Raw genomic sequence first — 15,169 nt, 5'->3', positions numbered from 1 at the left:
CAACCGCCTAGAATATGACGGATATCTACCGGTCATATTTTCCGAATTAGCACCAACTAGACTAACGTCTGTAGGCAAACTTTCTACGCAGTGTATATATGTGCATGTGTCTCTATACTAACATACAATACAATAGTCGTTTCATGTTGTAACCACACAATAGAAGTTGACTTACTTGGAGTCTTTTGCCCTCAAAAAGATTTCACCTTCCAATGTATAATCTAGTTATGCTTAGCCAATACTGTAATTATCCATACAGTATACTCGAATTAATTATGGCACTTCATAATTCATTATTATTATTTTAGGAAGTTTGGTCACTTTCAAAATCAATAGTAAGGATTAAAGATCCTTATTTGGTTTTAAACCCATTAAGTCGGTTAAATAAATAGAAGATTTTAGCTGGTATTATATCCCGAAAATACTAATTAAATTCCTTAATTATTTTTCAATAAAATAAACTCTTAATTTTCCTTTTATTTTTCTTAAGGTTTTAATCTTTAAAAACTGTTTTAAGAAAATAGCTTAATTTTATCTTAATTAGGAAAACCGTTAAAAATTTCCCATCTTGACTAGGTAATTTTTCCAAAGCCAATTAATCAAGTTTACTTACTACAAAAATAATTCACTTAATTATTTTCTCAAAATATAGGGTTTTAAACCCTCTTTTAATTTATTAACTTATTAATAAATTAATTCTTTTATTTTTAGAAAGAATAAAAATTCTTTAATAAAAATAATTCTCACTAAACTCAAAGTGGTATTTTAGGTCAAAATATGTTTTCATGACTTACCAAGCTTTTATCTTGCAATAAGCAAAAAATTACTTTTTAGCTTAAGTTCCAAAATCTCATTTTTACACTAAGTGTGAAAACCCTATTTTTCACATTTTTAACTACATACTTTGTTAGGTCATAACTTGAAATTTACTTACCCAATTGTTACAAAAATTTCCCAATTCTATTTTTGGTATTCCAGTTAGGTCTTTGTAAACTATTAGGTCAAAATGAGCATTTTTTATTGGTGAAATTATTTTACAACAATGAGGTAAAAATGACCTTATTTTCAAGTCCTTAATTTTTTCAAACTTTGGCACTTAATAACTTTAAAACCGTCCAGTATTTTGTTACTAAATTTTACAGTGAAATATTAGAATATGCCAAGAATATGTCCACCAAATTTTAGAAAATACTGGTTTATTTTCCCTATACAGTGGCTGTCCAAACTTGGTCTTGATATTAAGAATACGAAAAAAATAGTTTTTTACCTAAACTTTGAAATAGCATAACTCACTCATTTTTAAACATTTTTTAGTGTTGAAAAAGCTCAATTTTATGTACTCAATCTCTACAACATCACAACACAATTAAATTTGACAAAATCAACATACAGTGGATGCTTGACCCCTTAGAAGTCACAGCTCAAAACTTGTTTTTGTTTTTTGTTTTTAGGGTTTTCAACAAAACCCTTGTGATTTTGGTTCTTATTTTCAAAAAATCAACACACAAGCATCATAAAAATTATAAAGAAACTACCATAGCCTTATTACATCACCAATAAGAAAATTTAAGCATTAAAAATACAAAATAATGCTTAAAAATAAAGACCATACAATAACAACCATAAAAAGTAAACTTTTTACCTCTTCTTGTTCTTGATTTAGGTTTGGATCCTTTTACTAGCTTTGGATCATTCAAGACCCTTTCAAAACCTTAACCAAATCCCCCAACAACATATATAATTAGCTATTGAAAAATCTATGGTTAAACCTCTACAAAAGTCTAGTTTTTTTTTTTTAACTTTACCTTAGGGAAACCCTTCCTAGACCAAAGCTTATGCTTACAAGCTTTCTTAGTGTTCTTGAGGTTGAAAATGGAGAGATATCTTGAGAGAGGGTTTTAAAGAAAGATGAGAGTGATTGCGAGAGAGAGTGGTCGGTTTTGGGGAGGGTTAGAAGGGTTTAGACTACTCTAAAATATCATAAAACACTTGAGTGTTTTACTATCCACTTGATGCATTAACCGTTATATTAAAAATGCAATTAAACTTAAAATCATTTGGTCCACCCAAATAAATTCCCCACATGGTCGGCCACCCTTTAATTATATATGTAATTATATATATATATTTAAAAGGTTAATAAATATTTCTTGAGAAGAAAATTCTAATTTGACTTCCTATAACATTTTTCACTCTTATTAAGTTTTAAAAACAAAACTTAACACATAATAATTAAATTAAATATCTCTCACATTTAATTTAATTAATCACACAATTAAATTTAACCTAAGGTCCTTTCATTGAATAAAATTTCCCAATTCAGTAAAATTAAGAATTTAACACAAAATGCCCTAAAATTTCCATTTTCTCTTAGGTTTATTATTTTTTTCACCAAAATTTAATTTTTATGAATGTATTTTATGCCCAAAAATATATTTTCCATAGTTTTTCATTTTATTTTCTGAGATTTTTACCCGACCAGGGATTTTGTGTCGGTCCAAGACCGAAAATCTTCTCTTGACTTTTAATCACAAAATTCATAATTTGGCTACCAATAACTCATGGAAATAAATTCCAAAAAAATATAGTATTATTTAAAATAATATTCGTAACTTGGGGAAAACAATCCCGACCGAGTCATTTCAAGGTACCCGAAACGCAGGACGTTACAATACCTACAATTTATAGAGGTTTTTTTCCTCGAAACTTAAAACAAATGAGGGTACAACTCCCTCATCTTGTCTTCTATTTTCCAGGTTGCCTCTTCAATGCCATGGTTACACCACTGCACCTTTACCAACGACACCGTCTTGTTCCTCAACACTTTTTCCTTTCGATCTAGAATCATCACCGGCTTCTCCTCATAGACGAGTTGAGGATCAATACTCAGCTGCTTATAGCTGAGTACATGCGAGGGATCACACATGTATTTTCTCAACAAGGATACATGAAACACGTCATGCACCTTAGACAGGGCGGGCAGAAGAGCTAAATGATAAACTACTTCCCCAATCCTCTCTATTATTTCAAAAGGTCCAATGAAGCTTGGGCTAAGATTTCCTTTCTTCCTGAACAGCATAGCCCCTCGTAGCGGAGCTGCCTTCAGCAACACATTATCGCCAACCTTAAACACCAGGGGTCTCCTGCGTCAGTCGGCATATTTGCATTGCTGATCAACCGAAGTTTGCAAGCGTTGCCTTATCTGTCGGATGTCCTTGGTAATCTGATCATCCTCATCCGATCCGAAAAACTTTCTTTCACTTTCTTTGAATCAGTGATCAAAATTTCCTTTCGTACAAAGCCTCATACGAAGCCATCTTGATGGAATCATGATAGCTATTATTGTAAGCGAACTCTACCAGTGGAAGCTTCTCATTCCATGACCCCTGAAAGTCGAGCACACAGGCTCTTAGCATATCTTCCAGGGTCTGAATTGTTCGTTCATTTAGACCGTCTGTTTGCGGGTTGAAAGAAGTGATGAACTTTAGTTTAGTACCCAACCTCATTTGGATTCTATCCCAGAATGTCGAGGTGAAACGTCCGTTGCGATCTAATACGATGGAGTTGGGTACACCATGCAGTTCACTATTTCTGCAATGTAAATATCTGCTAACTTATGTGCCCCATAATTTACCATGATCGGCAAGAAATGAGCAGACTTATTCAGCCTATCTACGATAACCCAAATGGCATCGTGCCACTTGGGAGTGGTCGGTAGACCTGTGACAAAGTCCATAGTGACTATTTCCCACTTCCATTCTGGAATTTCTAAGGGTTGTAACAATCAGGCTGGTCGTTGATGCTTGGCCTTCATCTGCTGACATGTCAAGTAGTGTGCCACATATTCTGCTGTCTCCTTTTTCATCCTAGGCCACCAAAAGTACTTCTAGTCTTGGTTCATTTTTGTGGTACCCGGATGCATGGCATAAGGAGCATTATGTCCATCGAAAAAGATCTGCTTCTTGATCTCGTCATCATCCAAAACACATATTCTGCCCTTGAACCCCAATACTCCATCTTCGGAGATATGGAATCCTGGTCGCCCCTTGTTCCTCACTAAGTACATCAATCTTTGAACCCAAGGATCGACTAATTGTCCGCCTTTTACAGCTTCCATAATGGTAGGCTCGATAGAGAGGTTAGCCAATTGACTGACTACTATCTCTAAATCCAAGGTAGCAAGGTCAGCTTGTAACTGCGGCGAAATCTCTTTCATTGTCATCGCATAAGCACTTGGTTGTCAACTCAATGTATCTGCCACCTTGCTTTCTTTTCCCAGGTGGTACAGAATGTCACAGTCGTAGTCATTGAAGAGCTCCAACTATCGACGTTGTTTCGTATTCAATTCCTTCTGAGTGAAGAAATACTTCAGGCTTTTGTGATCAGTGTAGATGTCGTACTGTATCCCGTACAGGTATTGCCTCCAAATTTTCTGTGCAAAAACCACCGCTGCCAGCTCCAGGTCATTCGTTGGATAGTTCTTCTCGTAATTTTTAAGCTGTTGAGGAGCATAAGAAATTACTTTTCCGTGTTGCATCAGCACTGCTCCCAACCCTCGGCTTGAGGCATCACTACAAATAGTATATCCCTCTGTTCCATTAGGGATTGTCAGCACTGGGGCAGTTGTCAATCTCGTTTTCAGCTCCTAAAAACTCTTCTTGCACTTATCAGTCCATTCATACTTGATGATTTTGCGGGTGAGGGCAGTCATTGGTGCAGCAATTTTGGAAAATCCTTCCACAAATCGCCGGTAATATCCCGCTAACCTAAGAAATCTTCTAACTTCATGAGCATTTTTCAGAGGTTTCCATTGCTTAACAACTTCTGTCTTGGCGGGATCTACCGAAATTCTGTCTCCCGACACTATGTGCCCAAGAAAACTAACTTTCTCTAGCCAAAATTCGCACTTCAAAATCTTAGCGTAAAGCTTTTCATCTCACAGACGCTGAAGGACTAGTCCTAGATGCGTTGCATGCTCTTCTTGGCTTTTTGAGTATATTAGAATATTGTCAATGAACACGACGATGAACTTATCCAAATACTCACGAAATACACGATTCACGACATCCATGAATGTCGTAGGCGCATTGGTTAGTCCAAAGGACATCACTAAGAACTCGTAGTGACCGTAGCGCATTCTGAAGGTCGTCTTTGGTATATCCGTCCCCTTAACCTTCAGCTGATGATAGCTTGATTGCAGGTCTATTTTGGAAAATACTGACGCTCCTTGTAGTTGATTAAAAAGATTGTCAATTCTGGGCAATGGATATAAGTTCTTGATTGTTACTTTGTTCAGCTCCTGATAGTCAATGCACATTCTCATCGAGCCGTCTTTCTTCTTCACGAATAAGATCGGGGCTCCCCACAGAGAATGACTTGGTCTTATGAACTTCTTGTCTAGTAACTCTTGCAGTTGCGATTGCAACTCCTTGAGTTCAGCTGGTGCCATCTTGTAAGGAGTCTTTGAGATCAGCGCAGTTCCAGAAATTAGTTCTATCTCAAACACGATCTCTCGGTCTGGTGGAAACCGTGGGAGATCTTCAGGAAATATGTCGGGAAACTTGCGCACAACCGGTACATCAGAAGGTTTTTGACTCGTCTCTTTATCCTTATCCACTATGTTTGCAAGAAAACCGATGCATCCGTCACTTAACATTTTTCTCGCTTTCATCGCAGAAATCATGGGGCACTTCTTTTCTCTTGATGTACCCTTGAACTCAAATGGTTCTTCTCCCTCTAGGGTGAAGAACACTTTTCTGCGCTTGCAATTGATAACGACTCCATATCTAGTTAACCAATCCATCCCAAATATGACGTCATATTCATGTAGGTCCAAGACTAACAAATCCATCGTCAGCTCACGACCTTCAACCCAAATTGGTACAGCTCTAACCCATGTCCGCACCAGCATATTCTCTCCCAAAGGCAAGGATACCCCACAAATAATAGGCATAGGCTCAAGCTTTCTATTTAATTTTTCCACAAAGGATGCAGATACAAAAGAATGCGATGCACCAGTATCCATTAATGCATATGCCGAGGTTTGGGCGATAGAGATCTGACTTGACACCATATCAGATGGTCCAGCTCCTTTGTTGCTTTGCGTAAGCGCATAAACTCGAGGCGGAGCTCCAATTTTTTTTCTGCTGGTCATTTCTATTTCCCTTGGCTGGCATTCGACACTCTTTAAAAATAAATATTTTAGCCCTGCCAAAAGTCTATAAGAATTTGGGGGGAGATAAAATGGAGCCAACTTCACGTAATTTAAAAAGTCCGCGAAGTATTGGTCCAAGGGGAAGAAAGGCCCCAGGCTTCAGATGCTCATCACTCCAAGCCTCGAAGTCGTCTTGGAGAGGGGAGCAGCTCCGTTCCATTTCAAACGCAGGTTGAGCAAGGAGAGTTTCGGTCCCAACCTCTATGTTGTGGCTCAGCATGATTTTGTTCACCCTCCCCTAGGTCGTCATCCTTGATACGATACGTTCAGCCTCAAAGTAGGCATTTGGGTCAACCATCAGCTCCTTCTCCACCACCGGACCAAAGTGCGGGATGGGAGACTCTGGGGCGATCTACTTCCCCTTGTTCTTCTACTGAGCGGACAAGCTAGATGCATTCTTCTTTGAGGCAGTTTTCTTTTGAGGAGCCATCAGATAGCCTAACGAGTAGAATGACCTAGTTAGTAGGCGACCTAAGAGGATTTAAGGGCTATGAAGCGAGGATACGAAGGGGGTAATGGTTTAATTTTGTTATATGAGCTGAGGTTAGCCTCAGCCCCATCGCATGATTCCACGCGATACCCTAAGTTACGCGCCTCGGTTTCCTAACAGACCTCTGATATTTAGGGATCTGTGTGTTAGACTGGCAGACCATTACTTACCTTGGGAGGCGGTTTAGTACAAAACCACCCAAGAAACGTAACCTCTAAGCTATCTGGTTTGAAACCTAAAAATTCTTCGTCTCCTTTATCCCTAATTGGTATTCTTTAAATTAATTCACCATTAAAATTACCCAGATTTACCCAAAATATTTCTCAGTTTTATGAATGTCTTATTTCTAGGGCTACTTTTGGACTCACCCGTTGAACCTAAGCCGAAACCTATTCCATAAAACATTTAGAAGTAGTCTAATGGTGACTACACTGAATATTGCGGATGAACATGGTGAAGAACAAAAGTCCATTAAAAAAAAACTCTTAAAACCAAAGAATGAGATGCTTATAGTGTGTTCTTCGACGGTGATATGTAGACTTAGTGAATGGAAGTTCCTAGAAAACTTCTGAGTGACTGCGTGCAGCGAATAATTTTTTGGGATTTCTAGAAAAGAAGAGAGGTTTGGAAGTCCAGAAGAGGAAATTTTTTAAATGAAAGGTGGTGAAGTCTGAAACTTGGCCATCCCTTTTATACGTAAGTTGTGTAGATTGATCTGGACCATCCAATTGGGTTACTTCAAGATCCAAGGGCCAAGGTTAAATACACAAAACGGTGACAAAAAGGTGACAAGACAATTATTGCATTCCTCGAAACCCGAACAGACGCCAATTGCAGTACACCATGTGTCTAGTACTTGAGTAGTGGGTAGGCATGGTTTTGTGCAACAGAAGTCTAAAAGCCTCTACTATGTAGGTCAGAAAGTGACGACGTCATACACGAGCAAGAGCTTGGGGGCAAATGTTGTACCCTAATTTTAGCCCGAGTTCATTCACTTAGCTCAGGTACAGCTGACAAATAAATATACGGAGAAATAACCAAGGGAATGATATATGCTTATTATCCACGTAGACAACTCCAGTTTCATATGGACACGTGTTGTATTAGGCATCCTGGGTTTAACCCAAGCTACAGACACGGAGGTTTTGAAGCGCGAGCTCATAATATTCAAACGGTAGTCAAAGTACGAGCTTGGAGGAGATATTTAGCTCGTGTAATTCGAATATATTTCACACCCGCGGATCCCCAGAGACTCGGGTGCTTTTATGCCTTTATTTATGATTAGGTTGTCATATTTAATGTCCCAGATATTAGGAGAATATTAAATGTATGATCAAATCATATCCCATTATAAATGAGAAATATATGTATTAAATGTAATAAATATGTATATGCGTGATTGACTCGACAGTTACCCAAACATGTCTATGGAATTCCCTTATAAATACTGGGAATGTAGGAGAGGGAAGGGGACCATTATTATGTAATACTGAAACTCTGCAAAAATAGAGAGAAAAACAACAATTATATAGACTCATGGACTATGTGGATTTTAACCACTGAACCACGTAAAAGATTTGTGTTCTTGTGAGTTCATTTCATTTTTCATTACGATTTATTACTAAGCACTAATCTACCTTATTAACTCTTAATACACTGTTGGCGAAAAACCATGCCATAAGATATGTTTACTTATCCTATCAACTGTTAATATCTGTCCAGTCCGATGTAACAAATACATCCGATCTTATCTACTTTGCTAATGTTCTAGATAGAACATAACATTACAATGTGTAAGTAGATCATATCGTAGATTGGCAAGTCAGTGTAAATCCTGTGCACTGGCTAATCTTAGGACTAACTTATTTTGAACATATAATCATATTGATAATCAACTGTGATTGCGTCATTATAAATAAGATTAGTTATATGCTCGGGATTTAATAGAAGTTTATAGTAAACAAATAATCATAAAAATAAAACATGTGAGCAAAGTGATTGACCAAGTCAAAAAATGATTTTTATTCTTTTATTGATAATAAATAAGATTACAAAGAAATTGGGTTTTAATTAGGGCATAAAACCCCAAAAAACTCCCACTTGCACTGATTGAAACTAATGTCTTAATTCTACTAATCCTATTTCTTCGATATGCTTATCAAATATAGCTACTGGTAGCGTCTTTGTAAACGAATTTGCAAGATTGTCTTCAGATGCAAACTTCATAACCTTCACTTCTCCTCTGGCCACATATTCTCGAATAATGTGATACTTCCTTTCTATATCCTTACTCCTCTTATGACTACGAGGTTCTTTCGAATTGGCTATCGCTCCTATATTATCACAAAACAACACAAGCGGTTTATCCATTTCTGGAATAACACCAAGATCCAAATAGAACTTCTTTATCTAGACTATTTCCTTAGCTGCTTCTGACGCGGGTATGTACTCAGCCTCCATGGTGGAATATGAGATTCCAAACTGCTTTACACTTCTCCATATCAAAGCTCCACCCCAAGAGTAAACACCATTCCATAAGTAGACTTCCTGTCATTGGCACCAGTCTGAAAATCTGAATCGGTGTAGCCTACAGGGTTCAGAACACCACCCTTGTAGACTAACATATAATCCCTAGTCTACCTTAAATACTTTAGGATATGCTTAACTGCTATCATATGTTCTGGTCCTAGGTTTGACTGATATCTGCTCATTACTCCCACTGCATAGCAGCTATCTGGTCTAGTACACAACACGACATACATCAGACTTCCAACTGCAGATGCGTAAGGAACTTTTCTCATTGCATCTTCCTCTTTAGGAGTTTCGGGAGACTGCTTCTTTGAAAGATGAATTCCATGGCGGGCCAGTAGACGCCTTTTCTTGGAATTTGTCATTGAGAAATGTTCAAGCACTTCATCTATGTAAGCTGCTTGAGATAGAGCTAAGAGTCTATTCTTTCTGTCCTTGACGATCTAGATACCTAGAACATAACTTGCTTCACCCAAATCTTTCATCAGGAATTGAGTGCTCAGCCAATTCTTCACATCTGATAATTTCTTAACATTGTTTCCAATGAGTAAGATATCGTCTACATAAAGAACCAGGAATACCACTATTTGATTTGCCTTTAGTTGGTAAACACAAGGCTCATCAATATTTTGGTCAAAGCCATAGGTTTTGATTATTTTATCAAACCTAAGATTCCAGGAACGAGATGCTTGCTTAAGTCCATAGATGGACCTATTCAACTTGCAAAATTTTCCTTCATGTCCAACTACTTTAAATCCTTCTGGCTGATCCATATAAATGACTTCGTCAAGCTTCCCATTAAGAAAAGTTGTCTTGACATCCATTTTTTAGATCTTATAGTCGAGAGCGGCTGGTATGGATAGGAGAATGCAAATGGATTTGAGCATGGCTACCGGACTAAAAGTTTCCTCACAATCCACGCCTTTGCTTTGGGTATAACCCTTTGCCACTAATCGAGCTTTATTAGTCTCAATATTTCCATCAACACCTTGTTTCTTCTTTTAGATCCACTTGCACCCAATGGCCTTAAAGTCACTAAGTGCTTCCACAAGATCCCAGACAGAATTTGAGTACATGGGCTCCATTTCCTGTTTCATGGCTTTGAGCCATAGTTCCTTTTCAGGGCTAGCCATTGCCTGTTTGAAAGACAACGGATCATCATAACTAGTGTCACCAACAACCATATTGGTTTCACCATCCAAACCATAGCAAACTGGGTTCCTAGAAACCCTCCCACTACGACGAGGCTCCGTGACTATTTGCTCAGGAATAGTGGTACTTTCTTCATTTAAATTGACTTGCGTCGGTTGGACATGAAGAGTGGGAATTTCATCATCAACTCGCGTTGATGACGATGGCACATTGGTTGGATTCAATTCTTTAACCATCTCCTCTAAAACTACTTTGCTGCGTGGTTTGATGTTTTGGACAAAGTCATTTTCCAGAAAAGTAGCATTCGTAGAAGTAAACACTTTCTTTTCTAATTGACTATAGAAAAGTCCACCTCGAGTACCTTTAGGATAGCCAACAAGCATGCAAACTTCAGTTCGCGGTTCTAACTTTCACTCCTTTTTCCTCAGGACGTGGGCGGGACAGCCCCAGATTCTATAATGGCGTAAACTAGGTACACTACCATTCCAGCGTTCTTAAGGTGTTTTAGGATTGATTTAGATGGCACGACATTGAGAATGTCATTAGCGGTTTCAATTACATGTCCCCAAAACAAAGTTAGTAGAGTTGAGTAACTAAGCATGCATCTAACCATTTCCAATAATGTTCTGTTCCGGCGTTCCACTCCACCATTTTGTTGCGGAGTACCTAGGGCAGTAAATTGTGATAAAATCCCAAGTTCAGTTAAATAATCTTGGAAATGCATATCCAAATATTCTCCACCCTTATCAGATCGCAAGATTTTTAATGTTTTACCTAATTGGTTCTGTGGCATCGCTAAGAATTCCTGAAACTTTAAAATTGTTTCTGATTTCCTATGCATTAAGCAAAGACATGAGTATCTAGAGTAATCGTCAATGAAAGTGACGAAATACACAAAAACACTCCTGGCTTGTACATTCAAAGGTCCACAAACATCTAAATGCACAAGTCCAAGTGGTTCTTTGGCCCCTATCACCCTTTGCAGAGAATGGACGCTTGGTCAGTTTGCCTTCTAGACAAGATTCACAGACAAGTAATACACCTAAGGTGAGTTCCCTCAAAGGCCCGTCCTTTGTGAGTCTTTGAATCCTATCATAGCCAATGTGACATAGTCTCAAGTGCCATAAAGACGTCATATTATCGTTATTGGTCTTTTGATGTTTATTGGTCCTAGGTTTAACTACTTTTAATAAATCATTGTTAAGAATGAGGGGTTCGTTAGGTCGCAGAATATAAAGCCTGTTTTCCAAACATGCAATACACAATTGTGATCCATTGAAGGAAATAGATATATTAGAACTTGTGAAAGTCATAACAAATTGTTCTAATTGTAACATTGAAACTGAAATTAAATTTCTACTAAAATCCAGAATAAATAATACATCATTTAAAATTAAGTATTTATTTTCGAACTTCAGACGAGTTATTCCTCTAGCTTGGACCGCAACAACACTTCATTCCCAACTCTAAGCTTTAAGCTGCCTTCGTCCACTTCCTCCCACAATTCAAGAAGCAATAAAGAGTTGCAAACATGGTTGGTAGATCTATTATCAATAATCCAAACGGATTTATCATTCTCTAAAACACATGTTTCTAAGATAAATGAACTATAATCATTATTTTTGTTTTTTGCTGCTAAAAACTTGGGGCAATCTCGTTTCTAATGCCCCTTCTCTTTGCAGTGAAAGCACTTATCTTTACCTTTCTTGTTTATCCCCTTAGGCGTTTGTGCACTAGGTTGTGCACTCGTCTTTGCAGCCTTTGTAGGCTTGGGGTTATTTTTTTGTCTACCTTTCCTCTTGTTTCTAGCTTTCGAAGACGAAGTTGGGTTAGCTTCAGTCTTAGCTGGATCAGTAGCAATAGCAATATTCTTATTTTCTCCTCCCTTACTAGGTCCACCCATGATAGGCTCAAAAATCTGAAGCTCGTTCATAAGATGCGTCAGACCATAGTTGAGTTTATCACAAACGTGCGGACACGGCGCCATTCGAGCATTCATGGTGTCATCACGTATGTGCAGAAATGGTTCTATCCAATTATTTACGGTGCCATCACGAACGTGCAGACACGGTGCTCATTTTGGGGATTCCTCAATCATGACGAATTCAGAGTTGTCACCAATAAACTCTATGTTGATATTTTACTTCCAATTAAGGAAGTTTTCTCCAGTGAGTTTCTCCATCGAAAGTTGAGAAAAGATGGGAGTAGACACAGACACTACTTAACTTAACACTACAAATTACCAATAAAATAGAAATCAATCACATTTGCTCAATAAAACTCCTATTCACACAAATTTTCAAGAAATATCACAACATATATAAAAAATATGTAAGAAATGAGAAAAAAAATACCAACATAATCATATTTCTATTTCTTTCGGTTTTTAACTAATATATGATATCCTTGTACCGGTTGGCGAGAGTCAAAAAATAACACTAGTTAAATAAAGTTGTAAACTTATTTAATAATGGACACCATTATTAACAACCTACTATTCGATCAAAATAAGTAAACAAAATCTCTTATTTTATGAGCTAGACCCACGGTTTCGATAATCATAGATTTAGTCCTAGTAGTCACCGTAGGGGTGAGTCTAGTAGAATTTGACCTATAATTATCTATCATTCGAAAACAAACATTGTCAAAATAACTAATGAACGCCTTCTGTAGGGGGACAAATCAAAGCGTCTTGAGGCTCCCATTAAGTTATTGACGTTGTTAAATCAACGGTGAAGATCGAATATAATTCTTAAAATAAGCTCATTATAAAATTAAAAAATAGTATTTTTATTATTTATTTTTAGAAAATTAATGACTATGGTTATCCAAAAAATTGAAAAAATTAGAATTTTTAAAACCAAAGTCCTATAATTTCATATTAATTATAAAGTGTCACATTGAAACAAATTAAATTAATTTAGAATTAATTTGTTGCTAATTAATATTTAGGTTTAACTAATATAATGAACATATACAATTAAGTCAAACTCAGGTAAATGGGCCTTTACAATTGGGCTTGTGTGGAGGAGGACTGGGTCCAGTATGTCTTTCCCACTACAAAGGCTCCCATATTTTCATACAAGGTCCAAATGACAAGAATTTAAACCTTCGTTTAATTAATTGTTATTAATTGATTAGGCCAACTATAGTCATGCAAAGCAAATGGACTTCGCAAGTGGAATCACGCACAAGAGAGGAATTTAAACTTTGCATTTTCTAATGGGCCCAAATAAAACTTATCATTTTATGAATATTTTATTTGACAAAAACCATATATCTAACAAACATATGAGCCACTATATGCATCTAAGCCCAATTGCAAAAAGACCACATATAGTGCAAACAGACATGTTATAATTGGATGGGCCTAATCATGTTACTATATGAGCAATTCTATGAATTTATGCAAAAATACCACAATTAATTATCTAGAATTTATCAAAAAATTTGAATGAATTAAATTTTTACAAAAATAAGTCAATTTAAAATAAATTTATCAACAATTAATAAAAGTTAATTTAAATTCATTTATCAACAATGAACTTGATTTAGGTTAATTTGAAAAATATTAATTTAATTTAAATACGATTTATCAACAATTAACCAACGTTAATTTAAATCCCATTTATTAAAACATATTTTATTAATTGGCTGAAAAAAATGATATTTTTAAAAGTTTAACCAATTTTAAAATTTAAAATCAATATCTTAACTATTTTTAAAAAATATATTGTGTTGTTACAACTATAAGTAAATATGTTAACCATAAAAAAATATTAATAGTTATAACAACCCTAAAATATCTTAAAACAGTTAAACAAATTCAAATATGCATGAAAACATCTAATTAACAAATTTCAAATAATTTAAATATTAAAAACTATAGAATAAACGCATATTTATATTTCAAATAAATATTTAATAAAAATATTAAGTATTTAAAAGAAAATATCTTAAATATCTAATATTTTAATTTTAATATTTTAATATATTAAAAGATTTAAAATTAAGTTGTTAGTCTATTTTTAAATTTGAATTTGAATCTTTGTAAAAACATCTAATCATTTAAAACTCAACCAACAAAATATCTTATTTTAAAAAATATTTTTAAATACAAAGACAAATCTGATATTTTTGGCTTTGATTATAAATAATTAATTTTCACAATTTTTTTTTTTAATTTAAAAAAAAAATTGCGATGAACAATACCTGTAACGGGTACTGTTCACCGTGGCTGTAGCTGGGAGTGCACGCACGCATGGGCAGCCAGAGGAAAAAAAATTGAGCAATTTTTTAAACCAAAAATATTTTCTAATTAATTTTTACCATGTTTTACACAAAATAAAGCATATATAAAAATTAATGGCAAAGAAAACAAAACAAAATAACCTCGAATTTGCTAGAAATCACATAAAAATCAATATGCTTCATAAAAACATCAAAAGCCATCCAATTATTCAAACACATCAAATAATCTAATTTTTAACATGTTCATGCATGAAAATAAGGATTATCAAAGACTCTGAGGCCAGTTGTTGGGAAACTTATACAAGAACTTTATTTATTTTCATGTAGATCTAATATTAAACAAATTAATATGAGATAACCTAGAACATATTTCTAAAATAGAATTGAAAGATAAATAATGATAAGAATACTTACATTATACGCAGCAGAATGAAAGAATCATTCCTTCAGTTTCTCTAACACTTGTATTATTTCTGTCGCAAATTATTACCAAGAAACTGAATCAATCTTCTATTATCTTCACGGTCTTCCAA

This window comes from Humulus lupulus, chromosome 4, assembly GCF_963169125.1.
Source record: "Humulus lupulus chromosome 4, drHumLupu1.1, whole genome shotgun sequence".
Classification (NCBI taxonomy): Eukaryota; Viridiplantae; Streptophyta; class Magnoliopsida; order Rosales; family Cannabaceae; genus Humulus; species Humulus lupulus.
Note: the sequence above shows the minus strand (reverse complement) of the source record.